Source organism: Ambystoma mexicanum, chromosome 2p (assembly GCF_040938575.1).
Source record: "Ambystoma mexicanum isolate Mex_15411 chromosome 2p, UKY_AmexF1_1, whole genome shotgun sequence".
NCBI classification, from domain to species: Eukaryota; Metazoa; Chordata; class Amphibia; order Caudata; family Ambystomatidae; genus Ambystoma; species Ambystoma mexicanum.
In genome coordinates, this window is record NC_090923.1 from 922,772,240 (window position 1) to 922,799,372 (window position 27,133).

The 27,133-nt window shown below is 45.1% G+C and overlaps 1 protein-coding gene across 4 annotated transcripts in view; it reads right to left on the reverse strand.

Annotated features, from left to right (window-relative positions):
* SYMPK (symplekin scaffold protein) overlaps positions 1-26,727 on the reverse strand; it is a 1,074,521-nt gene extending 1,047,794 nt beyond the window's left edge. Inside the window, exon 1 of one of the 4 annotated variants that reach the window (XM_069644649.1) lies at positions 26,654-26,727. The gene's annotated coding sequence lies outside the window, so the exon portion shown is untranslated. Of the gene's footprint in view, positions 1-26,330; positions 26,544-26,653 lie in introns of those variants that run through there. The other 3 variants (XM_069644648.1, XM_069644647.1, XM_069644650.1) reach the window with 3 other exon arrangements.
* Between the last annotated feature and the right edge of the window lie 406 nt (positions 26,728-27,133).

The window sequence follows — 27,133 nt, forward strand, 5'->3', positions numbered from 1 at the left end:
CCCTACAGGATGCAGAGTGGTTTGTTCCAATCTTAAAGGCCCATCAATCTGCAAGATGGTACCTTTAAACTCTTGAGCTTGTAAAAGCACGTCCCAGCAGACTGAGCACAAGCTGTTATGAACTTCACCACCCCACCCACATTAGTCCAATTTGTAGCATGGTGTTTGGTTCTCAGTCAGCATGACCCTATAAGTTTGCTGTTGGTAAAGTAAACTTATGCTCCCAACAGCCTGCAAAAAAGTGATTGCCGGAAGGTTGTTCTGTCAATACCAAAATCATGTGGATGCCTGGGGGGGGGGGGGGTTGTACATATTTCTCTTGCAGAGTACAACACACTGCTGGTGAATACATTGCAAGTTATGGTTCATCTGTTTTGCCAGGAGCTAGAGGCTGGAGCTGGAAATCTCTGGCAATCATTGGGCCTTACTATGTTTTGGACTAACTACCAACAGCACTAGAAAGCACAGTCAATGGTGAGAGATTATGGAGTTGCTGTTCAAAACAGCTGGAGGTTGCAGACTCTTGAACCAGGTATGTCCCGCCCCACCCAGTCATTGGACTTAGTTTGTGGAGTCAATGGGTACTATTTGTGGGCTGTTCACAGTCAACACGGGAGGCATCTCAGAGTAATAACAGTTCTAGACATGATAATGCACAAATATGGATGATTTGTTAACGCACAGTGGTGAGATGGGATGTCAGGCATCCAGTGTTGCCAAACTACCACACAGACAGCAGGGGTCTCGTCATCCTCCTCACGCAGATGCATAAATTATCAATGTACCTCAAGAACACTTATTTTCTGTGGTGTTACATTTTGCCAGAAAACCTTCAAATGGTCTTTCTATGTTAAAAGCCAATCTAAAACTAAATATATGAGGAAGATTCATAAGTGCGTACGTTATAGGTAGCGTGGGCTATGCCTCCAAAAGGAGAGCACTCCTGGATGGGCTTGTGAGCAGGGTGATTATCATGGCCTTGTCAAGTTTGGACTTTTTTGTCAAGTACTGCACCCTCACAGAAAGACAGATGGAGGGGTTCAGAGGACAACCTTATGTTTCTATTGGATTATGTTTTTTTAACAACTGCAAAATGACTCCTGTACCGATATTCTACACCAACAGAGAATGCGTGGATAAGAAACTTGCAAAATTTGAGCATTCTGAATCTTTCTGTACTTGAGGAAAGTAAAAAGCAACACAAAGGAAACTAGCAAAAGAAACCGATAAAGAAGGACAAATCTGCTACTGAGATGAAATAAAAGCCAATTAAGAAAATGCAAGTTGCGTCCCAGATGCAAAAGGAAAGAAAACCATAGCAGGAGCAATGAACGCTTAGATAGCAACAAGTCCAATCCGGCCAACTCAACATGGTATAGTAAACAAATCAAATTCACCCAACAGGGATAGTAAAAAGGCGGTGCAAGGAAAATAAACAATTCAACAGATCCCAATAATCTTTTTTTTAAAGTAATTCATGCCAAAGCATTAAATAAGCAGCGCTGAATAGCAATTTGCTACATCCTTCTTTGGCTTTGCTAAATAAATTGATGCGTGTAGCACAGCAGGCGATTTAAATTACCCTATTCAATGAAAATACAGCTCACCCAGCATCCCCTGCCTTGCCCTCAGGACTCTCCCCACCCTCAGTTGTCCGTTTATTGCAAGTTCAAAGGGGCTAACGCAGAGTGAGTGCAACCGTAACCATCTCCTCCACTCAGAGTACCAAAGGCCTCTGCTGGAGTGCTTTCCTTTTCAAGCAATTGCAAACCAGAAGTAACCAGGACGATACTTTATTACGTTACGTTATCTTGCAGTTGTACAGCGCCTATGTCGTAGAGCACCTTCGCCTGTCGCAGATGCAAAGGAGGAGTATGATAGAAAATTCAGTAGCGGTAGGGAGGAGCAAAGAAAAAAACGAAATAGTTTGGATGAGTGCAAGGGATAGATAAGGGGATCAGGAAGGAATGAGAAGGAAACAGTGGAAGGTAACTATATTCCGTTTGTCAAAGAACAGTATGTGTTAACGTTTCATTATTTTTTTTAAAGGCAGTCATACACTTTCATTTAAGTGTTTACATAAACAGGGTTCGAAATTGCTGAGAGCTATTTAGCTCATACTTATTGCCAAAGAGAGCCTGGTTAGCTTGAAACCAACAGCTACCAGGAGCTACTTTTGGCTCCCCAGGCCAACTGGTGCCTTACAAATATGTTACTTATGAGAATGTTAATAAAGAAAAATTAGGACACATCTCGTACACATTTAAGCATAATGGACCATACATAAGGCACAAACAATTAAAGTGCGTATTTCATGTGGAAGTTAGATTTTGTGCCCTGGGCACTCGCTCGTGGCTCCATCCTGCTGGGCGATGCATGACACCCAAGAGATGGTTTTAGGGCCTTCTCATTTAATCTTAATTTATAGCCCTGACAAAGCACAATTACAGTAGATCTACTGTAAAACACTGCATTGTATCCATGTCTTTCAGTACATTTTAGATTGGTGTATCCAATTCTCAGTGTGAACTAGATTTCATTTTGTAGGGGAAGATGCATCATTTTGACAAGTGTACACTTACAAATACACACGATTAAACAGCCAAATGCTTTCGATGGAAAACCTAGTTCTGTGACTTGCATACATCTGTGCAACTGGTGCTCAACCCATGAGCTGATCCCAAACTCCTTGGCATTCTACCTCATCACCCTGTTTTATACTAGCTACCCTGAAAGTGAGATGTCCACAAACTACTATATTCTATCTAATTTGGCCAGTTTTGCTCCGCCATCCACTCTGCTTAGTATTACTTTATTTCCTCTTACATAATGATCATACAAAGCTAGGAAAAATTCCCCTTTACTGCACCTTTCCCTCCATTTCTATGAACCCCCAAACCTTGCTCATCTGTTATGGGGAAACCTGCCCTTCCGACTGTCAGTATTGGGACACATGGTTTCCCTTAGTCTAGTAACTTTGTTACTACTTTTAGTAACTTTTTATCATTGTACAATGCATCTTAAATGCAATACACATTTTGTTTTGCCCCAGACTAACACTCAGAGGATTTTTGGCTACTCTAGGTGTACTAAATTGACAGTTGGTGGCAGCTGTGACTTTTTACCATTTTTTGTCGCATTTCATTTTAGCCTTACCACGTTTACCGCGTTTAGCTACTAACTGTGGCTAGTAATCAAACATGGCCATGCCACAAGATTTCTTGCTTGTCCTTTTGTCATCTTGTCTTTTAGCCTTCTTCCTGACCTGTGAGGCCAGGGAAATCCTTTATGGACTTCCAGTGCCCGGGAAAGCAGAGGCGTTTGGCAGGCTGCTGGAGGGCTATGTGCATTTGCTGCCAGGAAGTTGGCTGGGACTGTCTGGTCCCAATCCACATACTGGTACCAGTGTCTCGCGGTGGTTATGAATGAGTGTTCCCACCAGTGGTCCTGATTGGACTACTGCAGGGGTGTGTGTAACTAGTCCTGCTATTGGGAGTCCCGGCTCTTACCTGGATTTTAGGATAAGAAGAGGACCCCTGCACCCAATCTTGAGAGATCCTGGAGTAACCTGAAGGAGCCAAGACTCATGTCCAACTGTGAGACCCGTGAAGAGACCGGAGAACTGACTGAAGGAGGCCTGGCGACCATATTCTGCTGCGGTCCTGGTGGAACCCTGTCCTGCTAAAGATCTTCAGCAGTCCTGCGAGGGATCAGCGACCCGTGGAGTGAAGGGAGCATCCATTCCTGACATCTGCTCGGAGCCCTGCCAAGAAGAGCTTTCTGAAGTGTCCTGGGACCGTCCTGTGGCTAACCAGCTCAGACTTTGGGCCTGGCCGACGTCGCCATTCCGAGTTGAGGCCTGACCTAGAAGCATCCTCAGCGTGTCCTACAAGACTTACCCTCAGCGGAATTCCAGAGTCCAAGCATCAAGGGAAACCGAGATGGGAAGGAAAGTCTGACCGCGACAAGTGAGGCCTTTTGCATCGCTGTGCTGTGGTGCCCACAGTCCGAAACAGCTTACCTGCGTCAAGTCCAGTCCAGAGAGAGGTCTTGCATCATGTTTTTCATCATTCTCCATATTATTTGTTGTGTGCCGTTGCCTGTCTTTCCCTGCCTCCCCTTGCACACTTCCTGGCTCCTTTTCCCCACCCGATCCCGCTGAGCGCTCTGATTGAGCCGCAGGACCAACTTAAGATAACGTCTATGGGCAGCCCCCGCCCGGTCAGCTCCACCGGCTAAGGACACCGAGGCGAAGAAGCAGCTCCAGACCGTGTTGGCCCGTGTTAGTCTGGGGAGCCGACAGCCGTCAACCGGCAGAGACAGATAAGGTAGGCAAGGTCTGGACAGAGGGACCGGCAATCACTGTTCCCCATTAGACTGTCCTACCCAATCTTACATTATCCTTTTCCTAATAAGCATTTATCCCGATTGTGTAAGTTAGACATACCTCCCATGTAGCCCGATTGTGTAAGTTACCCTGATCTCACATTTACACAGATTGTGTTAGCCATGCATTTCCTGCATTTAGACAGACTGTGGTAGCCAGCCATATCTTCTATTTAGACAAACAGACTCGATCAGAATTCAAAAGTATCATCCGATCGACTGCTGTGCCCCCTCATTAGGGTTTTCTCCATCTATCCAGGTGCCCCGGGTCCAAGGTTGCTGCGTTTACTGTTGTGGCCCCCTATCTAGGTGTCCCAAATCTAAGTGTTACTGCATTCTGTTATTGGTTGCTGCATTCACTGTTGTGCCCCTATCCAAATCAAAGAGTTATTGCATTGACTGTTGTGCCCCTACTTCGGCCTTTTCTCTCTATCCAGGTGTCCCAGATCGAAGTGATATTGTGTTGACTGGTGTGCCCTCTTCAGGCCTTCTCCCACTGTCCAGGTGTCCCAATTCTAGGTGCGACTGCATGGCCTGCTGTGCTCCTCTTTAAGCCTACCCCCTCTGTCAAGGTGTCCCAAGCCCAGGTGTCACTGCATTGTCTGTTTTCCCCCCTTTAACTCTGCCCTCCCTCTGCCCAGGTGTCCCGGGTCTGCTAGGTACTGCACTGACTGTTGGACCCCACACAACCCCGGTAGCTAAGTTTCAGGTGCCCACAATCCCCAGCAGCTAAGGTATAGTTGGCCTTTGAGCAATTGCTGGGTCTCCAACCAGACTTTGTATTTGTATTTATTTTATTTATAAAGCGCAGCCAGGCCCAGGGGCATACGGGCGCGTAAGTTAGATCTGGTTACAGTTACATTTGAGTGCAGTAAACAAAGGTTACGTTACGGTTACAGATAGGTACATACATTAGTATTACAGATACATATATACATGTTGCAATGTTCATGTGGCAGGAAGTGGAGGCTGCCGATAAAATATAGTCTAAGATAAATTATTTACAATATGTACAGTAGGCAGTCAGTCGTTCAAGGATCTGGGAAGTTTAGGCTGTCATTGTGTCCCTGTTGTGAAGCCAGCGCTTTACCACCCATGGTGGGTTTGTACATCAGAGCCAGAAAGAAAAGACCATTAAAACGAAAGAACTGTGAGGGTTTACTACCCCTGGATCAACAACCATAACCAAAGGACCAAGATAAATAACAAAACCGAATAGGAGCCAAAAAGGAAAAAGTAATAAATCAACTAAACCACGAAGGTCTTCCAACTGAGGTCTCAACCATCCAAAACCTCACCAACTAACCATAAACAGCAAAGACTAAACCCCAAGGATCAGGAAACGCACCAATCCAAAGAGGATGCCCACTCAAAGGAATACAACCCACAACTAATAAATCACACCAACCCAATCTATACCATGGACAATACGCGAACCAGAATTAGGGACAAGTTGGAATCCACCACCCTCTACACGCCCTACGCAATTTACCACCTGGAACGAAGCAAACCCAACCAATCCCACCATAAACCTCATCAGTGTACTAGACGAAGAACCACACCGCCCCAACAGGTTCAACCAGGAAAAAACCACCAGCAACGAAAACCCAACTGAGAACACCAGGCTGAAAAACAATACAAACAACAATACCAAAAGGAAAATCAACCAAACTACACTGCAGCCTTTACAATGTTAGATCCATGCCAAACCACTCAATAGAAATCCATGACCTAAGCGAAGGAGGCACAGACGTGCACTTCCTAACAGAAACCTGGTTATCAGACAACTATAAAGCCATTGCGAACTAAGCAATACCAGACAATTATAAATTAATACACGCCAACAAAGAAAGCCAAAGAGAAGAGCAATCTTACACAAAGAACACATCCGAGCATCTCAACTCGTTGGAACCAACACAGAAGACTGAATCCCTCCTCATCAAAATACAACTGAACGACCAAATCAATATAGTATTCCTCCTGATCTACACACCACTTTCTTACAACCCTAAATTTGCAGCAAAACTAGCAGATGCAGCCGCCATGGTATCAACCCACCACAACAACCTATTCATACTGGGAGACTTCAACATATGATTTGAAAAAGAAAACAAGTCCACAGCAAACTGCGCACTCCTGGAAACTTTGCACTTCAAGCAAATAGTAAATAGATACACGCACGACGCCAGACACCCTTGATGTAATTTTCTCCAGTGAAAGACTATGCGCATCGCGCCACCTATACCAATGGTATGGAGCAACCACTTCTTAATACAATTTCATATCACATCCCAAACCCGCCTCGCGGCTGGAAAAATAAACTCCATACCAGCAAGAAAATTGGAAGAACCTAACAAACATCCTAGACTCAACCCTCCCAAGCGAAACAGAACCCACTGAACCAACCATAGACACAGCAGAATACACTCAAAAATTGGATTACCAAGGCCCTTGAACAACTGCACCATCTAGAACATTCAAAGCAATGCCATAAAAACTGGCAGCAAAATGTTTCACAGAAGAACTGAAAAGTGGAAAAGAAATGGAGAACAATACAAAATAAAATACCAAAGACAACTTAAACTATATCAATCAACAGTCCTCAAAGCAAAAAAATTTGATTACGCCACAAGAATAGAATCGGCTAACAATCCACAGAAAGAACTCTTCAAAATCATCAAAGATTTGTCCAGACAGAATTCGATCACCCCGACACAAGCACTATGTGACGTCACCACCAACCACCTGAGCGCAAAAATAGACAATCCAGGAGACCCTCAACCTAGCCTGGGCAAATGACACCACGACTACTGGACCACAGAAACCAGGCAAAAAACAGATTGCAGCAAAACTCACCTGCCTAGAACCAATCAGAGAAGACAGTTTTGCCACACTGATCTAGGACACCAACCAAGCCCAGCGACACACTTCCAGAACCAAATGAATCTATCGCTCAATAGAGGAATAGGCAGTCCTTCAAATCAGCATACACTGATAAAAAAGGAATTGAAAAGCACAGAATACCCAAGCAACTACGGACCGATATCCAACCAACCCTACCCAGCAAAGATTCTGGAGAGCCACGTGTACAATATCCTTAACACATCAAACAAATTGAATACTCAACCGGTCACAAGTTGGCTTTAGACCAATGAATGGAACAGAATCCGCACTTCTATCATTACGGGATAACCTGAAAAAGAAACGCAGATGACGATGCCCAAATCTGCTCTCATACTATTGACAAAATCAGCCACGCAAAACTAATAAAAAGATTGAGGAACATGGCATACAGGAATGTGCACTAAAGTGGATTACCTCATTCCGAACAAACCGAACCGTAAGAACCTACCTACCACCATTCACCTCAAACAGCCTCTCCCCTCGGCTTTTCAAAAACATGTGCACACTGGTGAAAATCATTCGAGCCCACAGACGTCCCACCTACAAATACGCAGACAACATAAAACTGATTGTGAAACACAGAACAAAAATAACAGCCTCAACAACTGCCTCAGAGACATCTACAACTGGATGACAACAGCCTTAAACTGAACACAGCAAACACAGAAATAATGTTCTCACCCACAGGATACGATGGAGGGAACTGGACTGGCCGATCAGCATGGGTATGCAACCAGAGACTACCGATGTAGTAAATAACCTAGGAATGCTCATGGACAATGGACTATCACTGGAACTGCAAGCCAACGCAAATCGCCAAAAAATGCGTCTTCCTCCTCTCAGAGGATTACTCACCTACCTCACCTTCCTCCACAGAACCCTCACAATCATATCCCCAATACTCACAAGAATTGACTACGCAAACTGCCTCTACCTCGAACGCCAGAAATACTTAATAGGATCATAGCTGCTGTATTTTGCACCCTTTGGAGTTTTTTGTTAAGACTAAACAGAAGAGACCACATCACCCCAGCACTGAAAAGCCTACACTGTATACCAGTAAAAAATTGCATCAAATTCAAAGCACTCTGCACTATCCACAAAGCCTTGCACAAACAAGGAGCGGAATTCCTCCAAGACAAGATTAGCCAGTATCGTCCAGGAAGGGAACCAAGATCCAACAACGACATCCAAATAAGAATCAACACACTACGAAAAAAAGGTAATTCGGCAGAACAGCATTCTCAAGTCTAATTGCCAACATCTGGAACAACATGGCTAAACAAATTAGAACCTCAGAAGACCACATAAGCTTCAGGAAACTGCTCAAAACCTGGCTATTCAGCAGACAATGACAACCTTGAGGGGACACCAGCAAAAACACCACCACAAACTAAAGACGACGAGATGGGCCAAAGAACCACAAACAAGAACCTGTCTAGATACCATCAAACAGCAACCGCCTAGCCACACTACACACAAACAGAGAATCAATATTATGTTCAAAACCAGCATCTTTAGATGCTGAAGCACACCTACAGTGAACCACCCACATAGTCCATGCAACCATCAAAAACGCAACTGCACATAAGATACCAGACTATCTTGCAGTTATGGATACTAACCATTGCGCATGACCAAACACACCTTAACCCACACTAACAACAACACAAAACACCACCACACACCTGAGGCACTGAATCCTACCCATACCATTACAATGCACGAGGCCTCCACACAAACTACCACATGCAGAAGCACTCTCAGACGCCAGTTCGTCCTCGTTCTGAACCTAACCTCTCACCCTATCCCCACTAATCTCCCCACCCCTCTATCTTGCAGAGCCATGCAAGCACCTGGAGACTGCCCCTGAATGGTAGCGGTGCGAAGGATAAATCCAACATAACATAAGCAACTTAGGATAGTAGAACCATGGGTGATGAAGACCATGGAGTGAAGTGTGTTGGCAGTAATGGGTTGCATGGGGGCGGGGGGCTTGCAATGACAGTCGCAACATTATACTCACCCAATCAGGGCCAATTCATGTTTTGTACTGAAGCCCTAAACACGATCCTGGGAGAAACACAAGGGCCGTTGATTCTAGGAGGCGACTAAAATGTGGGCGGACCCAGACCTGGACAGGACGTCAATCAGGGAGGGGGCAAACATTATAGCATGGGGTCTAAAACACATTGAGGGAGCCGTTGGAAGCACGTGGGTTGGGGGTTGTGTGGAGCTAGAGGGACAACAGCAGATGCTTAACGATATATACATGATGCTTAAGTATGATGATAAAAAAACTGCAGGTTTTGTTGAAATGTTGATTGTTGTTTATGGAAAACCAATAAAAATTGTTTTTAAAAAAACTATTTCGGGCATAAGCCCATAAAAGTACATCCTAACACATATACTAGAGGGCCACACAGTATCTGCAGTTGAAAAGCAAAATGCATTACATTTTGGTGTCATTTCAAAGCAACTCAAAGATTGAAGGTAGAAGTAACTATGCAACACCTTAACAAGAAGAGTCAAAAGGAGAGCCGACTGGTAGGGAGCAGTAGAATTAGAGAACCACTGTATCACTGCTCTGCACTTACGTATAATCAATGGGAAAACACATATTGTCTTATGATAGGTAGCCTGGCTCAGGTTCCCATCCGAGATTTTACTGACCCATGCCACTACATTCGCCTATCCCAGGAGCTTTTTTTGGCCGATAATGGAAGCACGGACTAGGATACCAGGTAAGGACGGAAGACAAATCATGGGGCGACTAAATGAAGGTCTTTTGATTTCAATAATTTGATGAGCTTGACAACATTTGGCATGACCTTAACCCACACTGCTATCACAAAGAATTAAGAGTGTCAGGTTAAAGCATTTGAGAAAGACCGAACGCGAGACACAGGAATCACGGAGAAAAGCAAGCCTGAAGTGATCTAAAACATGGCCAATTCTACAGAGATATCAAATAGGGATGAACAAAGGTTTAGAAAATCTGAGAAAAGATTGTCTGAACAATGTGGAAAAGCTTAGAATATGGAAAACAAATTATCACGCAATGGGTGCTCCATAGCAGGGTCTTAACATTTAAGCTGAGGCCAGACAAATCAATGTGTAATGGCTGCCAAGTGATATTTCAGTTTATAGGAAATATACATACTGCATAGACATGAACCCATTGCAATAATTCAACACCCTCAATCTCCAAAACAGAATCCCCTTTAGTCGGAAGCTGCTTTGGCCTTATGCGAGGGAGACATTATGGGACAATATTGCAATAACTAACCAGGTTTTTTAAAAGTGGCAGCCAGGTGAGTGAATGGATGTATTCCATACAAAATCAGACAGTAAGATTGGGGAGCACACAAATGTAACTAGGCATGCAAGCAGAAGCAAGAAGATAGGCAGGCTCATCATTGCAATCACAGGAAACGGATCTACTGATATGGGTGCTCGTGGAGCTGATATGGCCAGGCAGTGCAAAGACAAGATTGAACATTCTTGGGATATTTGTCAATTATTATATATTATGGTTTATACAAATAAAATGGGAAAATCTCAAAATCATGGAAAGATTAATAAGGACAAAATTGTATAAAATACCAAACACATACATAAAGATTACATATTTACAATGTTTCGTGGAGGCGCCCAACTAGAAAGATTCCTTTCCAGTTATCCAAAAAAAAAAAGAAGAATTTCCGCCAAAATTCAAAGCATACTCTACCCACTGCAATTTTCTTATAAAACATATTTTGCTACATAGGTCTTTGCATTCCTTTACGAAAGGTCCCTAGAGACAAGATTGTTCATGGGTCTCGGTCTCCATCAGTGATCCACAAACTCTATAAAATGTTTTATACCTGGGAATATTTTTTTCAACCACCTAGCACATCATTATCATCTAGAAGATTTAATCAAAAAGGGATAACATTCTCCTTTCGATATTGCTTACCAGACAGCAGAGCTGAGATCGTGGCAGTTGTGTAAGGTTCACGTGGGGCCACATTAAAATCATCTAGGTAACCCTAAACAAGCTACATGTAAAAGCAATGCTATGAGAACAAAAAATGCATACTGCTGTCACGACTAAGGGCAGCACCTTTTAAAATCGAGATGGAAACCAAAGAAACATGAACCCATCACAACTATATCCAAGAAAGACCTTCCTTCCTTGAACGCACAGATAAAGAGTACACACTATATAATCAAAGGGTGGTGGGGAAGAGGATATTCTCAAGTGGTTATGTAGTTCCATCTCTCAGACTTAGCAAATAGAAGAGCATTTGTTGGGATGGTGGAGGTGAAACATGATGCCCCATCATTTACCTGATGCTGTATAAAGTTGCCCTGACATACGCAGAGTCAGGGCAAAACAATCTATGGGCTAGACGCCACTTCAGTAACCACAATTGGGACTATACGTCCACATTTAAACTGACAATCCTGCAATTGTCACAACGCAAGAGCGTGAAGAATCTACTTTTTCAATATTCCAAACTGCGAGGTAACCAGGAAAATCCCCCCTATCCAATCATACAAGGTGGTGTGGGCTTCACCCCAACCATACCTGTGACCTTGCATCACCATCTAGAACAGCACTAAATAGCCAGAGCTTAGCGCAGTACGGTTCCAAATCTAGGGCCCAACCTTGTTTCTCACTTCAGTAACCCAGTTGGTAGCAAGACAGTCAACCAAACGCCTCACACACTGGAGAATTTTTTTTAAAAGGGTGCAAAAGGATTAAAAAACAGTCGTCTCAAAATGGCAACTGCATCAATTCGAGACTGCAGTCTGGCATCCAGACACAGGAACATAGGTGGGAGGCCAAGCGCAATATCCCCAACAGAGGTGCAACCAAAATTGCATGAAAAATGGCAAAGTATGATTTTCTCCGTTTTGTAGCCATTCTCTTTGCAACATTAATATTGAAGCACGAAAGCAAAGTAGAATTGAAGAAAAACATTCATAAGGACCAAGAACAGTTTGGTGTCGGCAGGCATGCAACTCATGGAGGTGATTGGGCTGTCAACCAAGAAACATAGGCCAAAAGCCCCAGCTAGAAATACACACAAGTTATGTGATGATTGCTTAATGGCGAGCAGGGATTGCTAGAGGCCTACAGAAAGCTGACTAGAATTGAAGGTCCAAGGGTGGAGGGATAGGACATGTGAAGCTAGCACACACGCCAAGTCACCAATAGCCACACACATGCATGAGCTAGGATAGGACGACATTACAGCCTGTAAAAATATAGGGTGGTCACTACCAGAACTGCAGATAGAGCTTGACAATCAAAGTACATTGGAAAACCTGCTCCCCCCACCCCTTACACCACAGATAGTCTGCAACAAACTAGTGACAAGGCCAGAACCAACTATTTTAGGCCACGAACAGTACCATACATTCACACAGTAGCAGGCGACGTGCAATTAATTCAGGCTTACATTGACAGTGCGCAAAGCTTGGCTGGTGCAGCAGAATGGTTGATTTGTACAAAGTGTCATGCCTGAACTAGAACCCATGAGCTGAATCTGCCTTTTGACAACAGTGCAATAAACTAAAGGCTGAAAGCAACTGAGCACAGGTGGTGTGCAGCAGGTTGGTCCAGCTACACTGATGGGGAGCACAAACCTAGCACATCAAGCTCACCCCAGCTGCCACCGTTCCAACAGGAGCCTCATTTACCCTAGATGGATTCTGTAGTTTAAATATTTAGATAGCTACTTCAAGGGGACCAGAGAAACTATATCCAGAGACAAACATGTCTTTCTGATGCATTTCCCTGTCTGGAAGACCACTAGTTGTTTAGCTATCTGAATATGGCACATTGGAGGACTATCTGACTGTTTTTGTGGCACTTCTGGGATATATTCACATCCAAGTGAACCACGACATTTCAGACTCAATCTGTGCCAAGACTGACAAACTAAAGGAGAAATTAACGACAATTTTCAGAACCGATTAAACCAGTGAGCTCAAGCAAACTATGCAATGCTGGAAATGAGATCATGGCAGACGATACAGGCCTACTTGGCTGAGGAGACCCCTTTCACGACACCCTGGAAAACCTTGATGCAAGGAATCATGCGATAACTAGCACAAGAGCAATTGTCATGAAATGGGCAATAGCCTACCCGTTTACTGAAAGGGTGCGTGCGATGAGGTGCCAGAGGAAGTCATTAACATCACCATGACAACCTCAGGACAAGAAGAGTGGCAGTGAAATGTGAGGTTGTGTACATGAGAAAAAGTGTGTGCAACTACCCTGGATGAAAAATGCGTGTCCTGAAAGAATTTACCTCCAAGAGGATACAAATGTTGGAACTGTGGAAACAAAACTATTTGACAACTGTGCCTGGCCGGGGGCAAGAACACAACTAGTACCTCATCATCAAGGAGGCTACAACTGGAGTCAGCAACAGATAGAGGAATTATAACGCGCATATCCTTGCGGAACCAAGCAGCAGACACTGAATCTAGGCGTCGTTGATAACTTAACATGCTCATGTAGCCTCTTTAATGGTTCTAGATTTTATCAGATGTTTGTTTTTAGCTTCGAGCGAAACACAGAAAAGGAGGTAATATTTTGCAAGTCAGCTAGGAGTAGGTTCCATAAGCGAGGACTCCTGATAGAAAAGCAGCGGTACACCCGGGTAGCATAGTGGGATAAAGGGACAAGCAACACATTTTTAGCAGATGATCGCAAAGTTCGAGGTGGCCGGTAGGGTTGAATTTTTGATGCCAGATACCCAGGTGCTGAGCCCTGAATGCATTTATGTACCAGACAGTGTTTGAAACGCAATCCTTCTCTTCACCGGAAGCCAATGCAATCTTCTTCGATGAACAGAAATGGGGGCTCTCTTAAGTAGATTAAAAATCAATCGGACAGCCGCGTTCAGGGCTACCTGGAGACAATGTATTTGAGTCTCTGGGGCTCCCAGGAGCAGAATGCCAGCATAATCAAGCCTAGAATTCACCATTGTCCCTACAACTCCGGCATGTTCACTTCCAGGTATAAATGGCTAACTGAGTTTTAGACCATCAACTCAAATTATCTTCCTAGATCACAATGCCGCGACTATTCAAAACAATGGCCACTCTTGGACTCACTCAACGCATTGAACAGGCTACCCATGATAAAAGATGCACTTTAGACTAGCCTGCCGACCTAAATGTATCAACCAGCATCACAGTCAAATCCCCCTACCCATGGTCAGACCACATCATCACATTCACTATCCCTAGATAAACTCAACTCAAAACCGTGCCACACCTAACCCCAGCTACCGGTGTAAGAAACACGCGTAACATCAAACACACTAACCTGCTGCCACTACTAGGCCCCATCACCGAAGATACCTACCCACAAGCCAACCCATCAAACATGGTTGATCTCTACACCACCGACATCCTCCAAGCCATCGACAAAATCGCCCCACTCAAACTCTGCAAACCAAAACAGACAGCCCACCTGAACTCCTGGTTCACACCTGGCCTGAAGATACTTAGATCTAATAAACATGCCGCCAAATCAATCTGGAAAGCCTCACCTTCAAAAAACAACAGGGATCTATTCATAGCCTCTGGAAAAAAATACAAACAAACCCTTCTACTAGCTAAAAGCGCAACTTACAATGAGCGCATAGCAAATGCCAAATCTGGTAGCAAGGAACTATTTACCATTCTAAGAGAACTAGAGTCCCCTACCAGCCCACTCGACACCCGTTAGACGAAACTTGATGTACGAATATACAGCATGTACTTCTGGACAAGATACAAATGCTCCAAAACATAATTGCCAACAAACAAAACAAGCCAATGCTGTCAGTCAAACACTGATTCTCCATCTATTAGAAACCCTTTCCCTCACCTATTCGAACTCAGACCAGTCTTCACAACCAAGGTTATCAAAATCATCTCCAGATTAAAACCCTCAAGATGTCAAGGTGACATATGCCTTGCCCCAGTCATCAAAAACTGTGTTACATAACTCGCCCCATTCATCACCTCTCTCATCAATAATTTTTCCCTCACAAGGTACAGTACCCAAGAATTTGAAAGAAGCGTGGGTCCTCCTGCTTCTAAAAAAACATCCCTTGACCCCAGCATTGCTACTAATTACCGTCCCATTACGACGGTCCTTTTCCTCCTGAAAATCCTTGACTGCGCCGCCTAACTACAGATACAGGAACACCTGTAATCCAACAACGTCCTGAGTCTATGCCAATCGGGCTTCCGAACTAGACACAGACAAAAATCAAATGGACACCATAATTGACAATGGAAAACTAGCCATACTACTACTACTCAAACACTATGCAGCATTTGACTTAGTAAATCACAAAATACTATGTCACCAGTTGGACAGCGCTGCTCACTTCTCACCCAATGCCATTGCTTGGATAAAAACATTCCTCTATGAGAGTTTTTTCTAACTTAGCTAACGCTGTCCCAGCCCGTGTTCCTTGCAGGGTACCGCAAGGATCTTGCGTCTCCCCAACACTTTACAACATATTCACCAAGTTGCTATTCGACCGCCTTGATAAACGTGGAGTGTCCTATATAAACTACGCAGACGACACGCACATTCTCATCCACCTAACCCAAGACGATACATACTCTTCCATCCTTAATGACATTTACCAGCTGATCCAATCCTGGATGGCCCAAAATGAATTCTGCCTAGACGACAACAAAACAGAGCTACTCTTGGCACCCAAACTCACCTCAAGAAACTTGACCCCAAATACAAGCACTTCATAATTGATGGAAACTCCATTAACGTCTCTAAAGAAGTTAAAACGCTGGGTTCCTCTTTAACCTTCGCCAGGCAAGTTAACTACATAATATCATTAGCAGCCTACACTGCCAAACTGATCAACGCCTGCAGACCCTACTTATCAGCAGACAGCTGCCTAACCCTAGCCAGAGCCCTCATTTTGTCGAAACGTAATATCCTCCTGGCGGACACAGCAACTAACTGCATCAAAAAAAACGACAGCTCACTCAGAACAACGCCTTACAGGAAGCCCTCAACATACCAAGAAGAGAACATATCTCTGAAATCAGACACAAAGTGCACTGTCTACCAGTTCAGGACCGGATCAAATTCAAAACCTTGGCAATCGCTCACAAATACCTCACTAACAATGCTCCCAAATATCTCACCAATCTGCTTACTCCAACCCAAACCATCAAGCCCACACGCTCCACTTCAGCATTCCTTCTCATGGTTCCAGAATTCAAAAGAACCAAGGCAGGGGGACGCAGCTTCCCAGTTGTGCCAGCCAAAGGATGGAAGGCCCTACCCTTAGACATCAGAGCAGACCCTTCCCACACCTCATTTGGTAGAAAACTCAAGGCCTGGCTCTTCAACTCCAATGTGTAGCCTTCGCTACTTCAATGTCCACAGTATATGTACGACTCTATAAGCCGCTGTAAATACACCCATCTACTGTCACTTCATCAGCACAATACTTATGTGAACAATATTGCACAAGTAAATATAATTGATTATATGACTTACGGTTCCTGTGCATCTGTAAATTATCCTATGCATGTAAATATGCCTATCATAATATATGTTAAACTTAAGCTTTTTATTGTTGAATGTACCGCATCACCTGTTTTCCAGCGCCCAGATCGCTACGGGTTTGGTGGGCTGTATAAATGCTAAATAAATAAAAAGACCCATTTCGCTACTTCCGAAACCACAGCTTTATAATCCATTAAAGCTCGCCATATGCAACCAAGATTTTTCACCTTACTAGAAAAAGGGGTATCTGTGTCAAATATTTTCAGACAAACATTGGAGTCTAAATAGTTCTTGAGAAGATGTTTTGGGCCTAGCACCATAAACTCGTTTATCAGGGGATTAAGCTGAGGCTTGCTTTCGTCATCCAAGTTTTAATTGCATTGGCACATGCAATAAATTGGTCAGTTGCTTCTGGTGCAGATTTTAATCTAAAGTACATGTGTGTGTCCGCGTAGGAATGATATTGCAGGCCGAATTTGAGAAAAATGGCCATTAAAGGTCAAAGATACACATTAAATAATATTGAGGACAAGGATGATCCATGCGGTACTGCGCATTGAACAGGGAGGTCATCAGAATAAGAACGCCCAAGTTTGACTACTTGAGTCCTATGCTGTAGAAAGGAGGAAAACCATTTCAATGGAACTTCTGACACCAGATCAAACTCAGATAATCTATTCAATAATAAGTCAAAGTTCACTCTGTCAAAAGATGCTGACAGATCGAGCATGATCAAAATGCTCAGAGGCCCGTAAAATATCGTCCCAAACTGTCACCAAAGCAGTTTCAGTCCCATGACTGGGTCTGATACCGGATTGATACCTGTCCAGAATAAAATTATCCTCCAAATGATCTTCTAACTGTCTTTTCCAGGATCTTCTCAGGCCATTGTAACCCTGCAATAGGTCGATAGTTTTCCAGTGCCTGGTGATTCAGAGAAGGCTTTTTCAGTAAAGGAGTGAGAACAGAATTTTTTTTTTTACAATCACAGGGCACTATACCCCAAGTCAGGGAGGCATTCACAAAATTGGTTAAAAATAATTTAAGAGATGAGGATGATTGCAAAGCCAAATAGGCGGGGATAAAAATCATAATCAAAGTTGGATGGTTTCAGTTTCTGAGTTAAGGTTTCCATATCGTCTGAATTTACCAGTGAAAAAAACAATTCAGGGGGCTGAGAGGTAGATACAATTGCACAATTTTGAGGTGAGAGCGAATAGGGGTAGATGTGGATTGTAAATCAATATTTGTGCGGATGGAATGAACCTCATCATGAAAGTAGGCATTACATAAATTTGCCAGGGTATAAGATGGAGATGAAATATTTTTCATTATGGCGAATTGTTCTTTCATTTGATTGTTTGAACAGGCAATATGCAGTTGAAAATAAAAAAGGGTTTTTTGCCTCCACAATGCCCTTTTTATAAGCAAACAGTGCTTATTTGGCTGCTTGACACAAAAGGGGGGTCATGATCTCAGATCTCACCAAAGAAAAGATTTTTCATTTGGAAACAAGCTGCCTATCCATGAAAACAATTATTTACTCCTGTCTTTCAGCAAAGGACGAAAAGCATCAATGAATGATATGAGTCACAAGTGTAGGATCTAACGTGCTACTTGACTGCAAAGCAATCTACAAGCCACCCAATTCATCTTCAACGTGCATGTTGGAGCTCGGAAGACCTCACGAACTTCAGTCTACAATCAAAGTCAGCAGACTAAAAGGAAAATCAACAAGCGACACACAAAGAATAATGCAATCAAGATCATGTGACTCTTAAACATTACACATCCAGGCCAAAGTGGAGGAAGAGTTATTTGCACTGGAGAAAGCATGAATAATAGAAAAGATCGATGGCCAAAAATCATGAGTAACCAGGAGTAAAAAATGTCAAGCTAATAGCAAGCCATAATAAGGCATTTGCCACTTCAATTCTACACATACATAGAGAGCGCTAGTGGCGAGTGCAAGTTTTACCACAATAGTAGATGCCAGCCCCCCCGCTGCGGCCAATACAGCCTCCAAGTCCACGGTGCCATCCCATACACTGCTGCAGGCCTACCTTTGGAGGGCTTAGGCCTGTTCCAAATTCTACCTCTCCTACTCTGACCTCGCTGCGGCTGACACAGCCACCAGGTCCGCGGTACCCTCCCGTTCTCCACTGCAGACCTGCCTCTAGAGGGCTCCGTCCTGTCCCTGCAGCGGCCTCTTCCTTTTCTGTGGCCATCTCCACTACGGCCAACACAGCCTCTGGGACTGCGGTGTCCCTCCCCCCCCCCAAACCCCCACACTGATCGCTGCGGGCCGTCCTTGGAGGATTCCTCCCTGTCCCGTCTGTGGCCTCTTCCGACCTGTGGCCATCCCCCCGTAGCAGTCAGCACGGCCTTTGTGACCACGGTACCCACCCGCTCTTCGCCACAGGACATCCACTGGAGGAGCAAGCATGTCTGCCACGGCCTCCTCCCACTTGATGCCCATCCCCCACTGTGGCCAACACTGCCTCCAGGATTGCAGTGCCCTCCCATACTCCAACACTGCGGCGGTGACTGCTGACACTGGAATGCATATGTTCCCCAGCATTCCCATCTATTGCTGTGGACCACTGGCTGGCGGACTGCGTCTGCACCACCGGGCACCTCCTGCTGGCAGCTCCAGCTCTTCCCCCTGCCACGGCCTGGCGGTCTAACTCTACACCACTGCGCAGCCTGCCACCATCTCCTGCAGCAGCTCACTAACCACCACCGACTAACGGTTACTTCACTACTGCGCAGCCTGATACCTTACAGTCTGCATCTGCACCACTGCGCAGCCTGGCTCCCTCTCCTGCAGTAATCCACTGACCACCACTGATCAACAGTGCACCTCTCTGTTGTACAGCCCGTCTCCTTCATCTGCTACATCAGGCCACTGCCCACAAATTGCATCCGCTCCACTGCACAGTCTGCCCAGCACTTGCATCTACTGCGGAGGACTCCTGGTCAACGGATCGCTCCCGTACTACTGTGCAATCTGACACTACCACCTACTCCTGTGGCACACTACTCTATGGTTCCATTCTCATCGCTACCTACCCCCCTTCCAGCAGCTCCAACTCTACCCCTACCACGGGGTAACTTCACTACCCTCCACACAGTCTCTACTACCTAACCCTCCACCGCTGTGGGCCCAAGTACACTAGCTCCCACCATTTCCTCTTCTTGCCTGAAACACGCCTTTCTCTCTCCACACCTGTACCTCCTCCCCCTTCCTTTCCAGTCCTGACCCAACCATTACCTCTCAGTCCTTACCTTCTACCTACCACACTTCCCTGCAACCTGACCTTTCTCCCTCTTTCCCAACTCGACCCAAACCACTCCTTATTACCTGCTCCAACCCTCCCTGACTCTCAGCCACCTTCCTTACAATCTCCACACATGTCCCTCCTCCTACCTCCCCCAACTCGGTCACCATCTTTTGACCACCTGGCCCAACCACTCCTCATTACCTGCTCCTGTTCCAATTCCCCCTGACTCTCTGCCACCTCCATAGCCTACACAGCTAAGCCTCCTCCAACTTCCTCCCAACTTAGTCCTCATTACTTCTCGCTGCCTGGCCTTGATCTTGTACATCCTAACTTTCTTCTTTCCAACCTACAAACTGAGTAGCATTCTGTGTTGCAGCCGGCACTCTGTTCAGTGCATTCTTGTCTTCTACACCAGTGCGTACTCAAGACATCTGCTACAGTGATCCCTGTTTAACCATTATAAGACTTTTCAGCAAAGGATCACCATACCTCTCGTCTCACTTACTCCCTCTGTTATGTGTTCTGCCAAATCTCTTCTTCTCCATCCTCTATTTCCTCCCCTCCCTTTTCTCTCACCCCTCCTCTCCTTTTCCCTCCTACTTTCCTGTTCTTTTCCTCATGCCCGGTCCCTCCTCCAATCCCCTTCCCCACTCTTTCTTCTCTTCCCGCCCTCATCTTCTCTACCCCGCTACTGCTCATCACTCCAACCTCATGAACTTTGCTCTCTGGAACGCCAGATCCATCTGCAACAAGACCGCAGCTTTCCTAGACATGTTCTTCCGTCTCAACCTCCATTTCCTATGTCTAACTGAAACCTGGATCCCCCCCCCCCCCAACAACACCCCTGTACCCGCTTCTCTAACCACCTCCCCATCTTCCTTCTCTCACATCCCTCGTGCTACTGGCCGTGGTGGAGGAATCGGCCTCCTCTACCACCCTAAATACCTTTCCTCCTCCTCTTCACCATCTCTTCCTTCTTTCCCTTCCTTCGAATTTCTCTACAAATCTTTCTCCTCACCCCATTTCCTTTTTAATCATCTATCGACCTCCTGGTCCTCTTTCTTCCTTCTATGAAGACCTTGACCACCTCCTCTCGCTTATCTCTCCCTCCCCCTCTCCTCTAACTATACTCAGTGACTTCAACCTTCACTTATCTTCTTCCCCTCATTCCCCACCCCTCTTCTCCATCCTTGACTCTTACCTCTTCTCCTACTCACTCCTCTGGCTCCACTCTAGACCTCATTTTCAATTCTTCCTACCCTTCTTCTCCTGTCTCTACTCTTCCCATCTACCTCTCCGATCATACCTTACTCTCCTTCTCCCATACTCCCCTTCCACTCCCACCTGACACTAAGCCCTCTCCCACCCATCTTCTCACGGCGGGACCTTCGCAACTTTGATCCCTCCCTCTTCATTGACACCTGCGCTTCTTCTCTTCCCCCTCTCCACGATTTCTCTTTACTATCTGCCAATGATGCTCTATCAGCTATCTCCTCTTCTATTTCCTCTTCCCTTGATCTGTTTCCCCTCCAACTCTCTTCCCCCTCCCTCCCCTCCCCCTTTCATTCATTTCCCTCACACTAATCTCCCTATCTCTCTCCACGCCCGTAACTTAGGCGTCCACTTTGACTCCTCACACTCTCTCACTTCTCGTGCCTGTCGCTACCACCTCTTCAATATTCGCAAAATCCGCCCTTCTCTCACGCTACTAAACTTCTAATCTCCTCCCTTATCTTCTCTCACCTCTTCTACTGCTCCTCCTTACTCTTTGGCCTACCTACTTCTCATCTTGATCCTCTCAAGTCCATCTATCACTCTGCTGTCCATACCCTCTGTCTCCTTACCTACCGCGACTCTATCCCAGCTTCCCTCTCCTCCCTTGGATGGCTTCCATTTCACTCAACTTAAATTTTACTTTCTCTGCCTTGTCTTCAAATCTCTCCATGGACTCGCTCCCCCTACCTCTCCTCCATCCTCTTTCTACACTCCCTCCCGCTCCCTTCGTTCAGCTGATCAGTTCCTTCTGACTGTTCCTCCGTCCCCTTGTGCCCCCTCCCGTACCCGCTCCTTCCAACTCCTAGCTCCCTTGCACTGGAACTCCCTACCTCTCACAATTCATTCGATTCCTACTTTCACCTCATTTTGCACCTCCCTTAAATCTCTCCTTCTCCACCCCCGCCTTGAAACATCCCCCCTTCCTGCTCCCCCTCCTTTCTTTTTCCTTTCCCTGGATTCCCTCCTTCCACTCCCTACCACCCCTCTCTCACCCTCCCTCCCTCTCCTCCCCCCCATATTTCCACTGTTTTCTCTCCCTATTCCCTCCAGTCTTATTGCTCTTCTTAATGGTTTATTTGATCGATTCATATTGTAATCTGCTTCTACCGTTATATTGTTATGTTATGTATCAAGTTGTTCAATTGTGCAGCGCTTTGGCGTAAAAAAGCGCTATTTAAATTAATAAATACAAATACAGAAAAGCCCAGCAAGGTACACATTTCCAACCAGGCCATTTAGGAGGGTGGGGAGCACTTTATGCCCACAAAGGATGATCTCAGGGGGGACATGACCAGGTCAGGAAACAATTAGGATTTGTTGACCAGGAGCAAAAAGCAGCTCCTTAATATCAGTCATTGCCTGTTAACCAGGACCTACCCTCTGGGGAACCCGGATCTAGTACATTGTGTGTAGCAAATCTAATTTGGGCACAAGATGCAAACTAACTTGTTCTCTATTCTAGATTATCCTATATGCTGTAAATGTCCATTGGGTGTGTCCTTTATACATAATCCCAAAGGGCAGGGTGTTCTCCAAATTAAATCTGAACGCAGGTTATAATCAGGTCAAGATAAGAGTAGCATATGCACTTTTGTGTCAAGATTAACAAAAGGCTACGTCTTGGTTAAGCATGAGATGCTGACTCCTTTTCCCGCTTAAAAAAAATATATAAATAGATAAACATTCGAAATATTTTTTTCTGCAACATTTTTTCAACATAATGGCATTGGAAAAAATGCCATTCGACAAAGTCACTATAAACCGCGGATACCATATAGCATACTTTGGCATCCGCAGATAATTTCTACGTTGATAAATTTCATGCCCATATCTCTTGCTTTAGCTCACATGAATTTTGCAGGAAAAAAAATTCCTTTTACAGCTTATCTAGCATGGCGCACACTTTCTCCAACTCACAGATTGCTTGGGCACTACAGAAAACACTCCATTACACAGATGCATGCCTACATTGAGAAAAGGTGAGGGGAAAAAAGCAATACTTCAAGAACAAGTTGTCAAGCCAAGAGACCATCTTACTTACAGACCCTTATACGCAAAGAGAAGCACACCATAAAACAAATCTCCTGCCAACAAACAAAAGATCACAACGATCACTGTACAATGACAGTGGAAAAATGCTCCCATGACAACTCCCCGTGACTCCCAGTCAAAAAACGCATAAGGACCTCAATGATTGTCCTCACCGTCCTACATGAAAAAATAAAAAGGGAACCGATACCATCCTTATACGAGCAATAGCGTAGGAAACTGTCAATTTTTTAAATAGTGCTCTCGGCAGAGCCTTAGATGCAAACAGTTTGAAGTGTATTAGAGTGCCTCCAGTCATACATTAGCAAGAACTTTAGCGTTAGCTCATTAAGTCCTGTCGACAAGGAATATTGATAAACTAGGAGGCAATTCCATGCAAGTTCTCAGCAAGACACTCGAAAGACAAACAATGGTAGTTCTTGGCATCAGCTGTACTAGTATGGTGCGAATAAGGAATATGGTTGCTAAAACAAATCAAAAAGGCTGTCCTAAAATAATTACTTCGAAAAGAACAAACATGTGCGCCCACGATCACAAGTTAAGAGGGCCTTCGATTCCACCCGTGCATTATGGTCCATCTGCCAGAGAAACAGAAACCGCAACATTGGGGTTACAGCAAGAAAAAAAGCTGCTGGGCTAGAGTCCTCCCCATGGAACCAGTAAAGGTCGATTCAAGCTATGCGACACTCCTGTGTCATACCCAGTGGACAGGTCAAAACAGAGGACGTTCATTTTGGTGGGCGAAAGCTTCTTCTTGCGGTGGCTCCCAGAGACCAGGAGCCGGCGATTTCCATCTAAATAGATGATGCTAACCAAACTTCCCACAAATGCAGCTACAGACCAACCACAACAACAAACCTTCCATACCAGTAGACCCACACCAAAATACAGCCACCACACCCAACAATCCCCCTACACAACACCTCATTCAAATATACCCTCAAAAAGCCAGCAGTGCCCAAAAACATCTCAAGCGCCCTAACAATAATCATCATCTTATCAGTCTTGTTCCAAAAAGAAGATGCTCGGCAAACTTCCCACAAATGCAGCAACAGACGAACCACGTTAACAGACCACTACCAGGAGACCCACACCCACATACAGCCACCACACCTCACGCAATCCCCTACACAACACCTCATTCAAATACTCGTAAAGCCAACAATAGCCAAAAACTACACAGCCTCCCCAACTATAATAATTTTCTCAGTCTTGCTCTGCGTTTGATAAGAACAATTAATAACCTCAAACAAACAAACGAAAACGTCTCCTTCGTCAACACCAATAAATCACCCACCACCAGTGGCTGCACAACACCATCCACAGGAACAACCGAAGGGGCCAAGAACCCATGCCCAGTTAGACTAACCTTCTCAACCCGATCCACACCAGCAGCTGGCAACCGCGCAACAGCCTCTGCATAAGACAAATTGTGAGACATTCTCTCGGACTGCACAATAACCTCACTGACATACACAGGACACCCCTTAAACATAACAGTGATCCCCACCACAGTTCCTACATACAGGTACCGTCTCGCTTAAACACTACTTGACATCGTGGCCATCACCTCACTTCGCACAACACTGCTCCACACTACACACATCGGCCACATGACCAAACTTCTGACATCGAAAACAACACAAAGGAGGGGGCACATATTCACATATTTTGCCACCTGGAATCTCTCAAATCCAATCCACAAAAACCAGGGCACCTCCACTGAATGAAACGACACCAAGACAGTAGTCGAAACAACTACCCCATCCTCATTCCTAGGACCCGACATACGCACCCCAACCACACCAAACATGCTTAAACTCAGACCCCAAAAAGCCCAAATCAGTACTAGCCGGAAAACCATAGCCCACCCCCTTACCACTAGCCACACAAACAGCCGGTACAGAACACACCACCGGAATCCCAACCACCTTACGGAAACGCAACACGATCTCTTGCTGCTCAAAAGACACACAGCAAACCAAAAGTTTACCTCCACCCACCTTACGTATAGACTGAGGCGAGCGAGCCCATTCCTCCACTGAAATCGCAATCTCAATCAGGCACACCTGCCTGAAAGCCCGACCCTCCATAGTACTAGGCACAAGAACCACAAAAGCTCTCTCCTCTGAAGCACCAACCCCCTTACTAGGCACACAAGACCCAATACAAGACACCACACCTACCACACCACCCCCCGCATCTCCCACCACCTCAAAACAGAGAGGCTCTGCCTCCTCCTGCTCCAACACAGAAAACCCCCACCCAATCCACAGGGGACAGGCTACTAAACACATACCATGACTTACTCCTCTTCCTAGCAGGAACCGACTGCCACTCAGATCCAGAATCACTAGATCCCCGAGTCCTTCATCGACAAAAACGAGAATGCGCCCTTCAAACTCCTCTCAATGCCCCATCTGAAGCCGCCACTCACCCAGTCAGACAACCCAATTACCACTCATACACTTCAGTGTGTCTGCTCATGCCACAACACAGGCATCCCTCTATGACTCTCTTCCGCACTTTCCGACTACCCCAGCCCAGCGTTCACCACCACCTCGCTGAATTCTAGTGTCAAAGTCCCATTCCCCATATCAGAGGCGCCTCCCGTCTAACTATCTCGCACCTAATGGCCGGGTGAGAGCCCATTGATGACAATGGGAAGGTTAGATGCTTAATCATGCATCTCAACTCACACGCTTTTGGCGTGTTACCGGCCCTGAAAGCAGCTCTCTCACCCGCCAATCGCTCTAGCCTTCTATATAAATGAATGGGCTTTCACCCGCCAAAAGCAAAATCGGGTGTTTTCACCCACCATGGGATGACAAAACGTTGAGAGCTCAGGTGACAACAGCACCCATCAAAAGCGTGTGAATTGAGAACTATACCTGTGTATTTTAGGGACAGGAAGGGGTCACAGGTCACTAAAAACCGCACACTGAGTAAGATCACAAATGCTCGATGCCCTAGATTCATGTGTCTGTGTAGCAAATATGTTGAATCCCTCGCTCCGCTCACCGCCAGTAAATCGACATGTTGGAAACCCTAATCACTCTGCGCATGCGCTAACCGGCTTTGGCTAGGACTTCTGGGAATTGTCGTTTACATTACCTATAGACATTTTACGCCGCCACGGCATATATTGTTAATTACTGGAAATATACACATGGGATCAATTTGATAGGCGTTTGATTAAAAAAAAAATACACACATGAATACTGATCATTCTGCCCTATATTGTGACGTAGATGATACGTGTCGCTCCCCTTACTCTGATTCTGGACAGTCTTACTTACTTTGAATGAAACCGAAATACATTCCTTTTACAATATGGCCGCCGCCCATGCGCATTTAAGCGATTCGGTAAAAGAAACAGAAATGAGACAGCTATGTGCGACATTCACATTGCATTAAAATCGAAACAGTAAGTGTGCGAGTGAACACAGATTATTGAGAATAAACGTCATTTTAAAGATTATGTAAGGATAGTTACAGTTAGTTATTTGTATATTAAACCAGTAAAGCGGGTTACAATATGGTCATGTGATGATCATTTTTCACAAAGCATAGATATGTACAGGGCAGGACTAGTTCCCATCCGAGAAACGGACCATAGCAACGGCCCACCTACTCTTCTTCACGTGACATCTGATGTTATCCGTGTGATTTTCCTGAGCAATGAGACATCTGA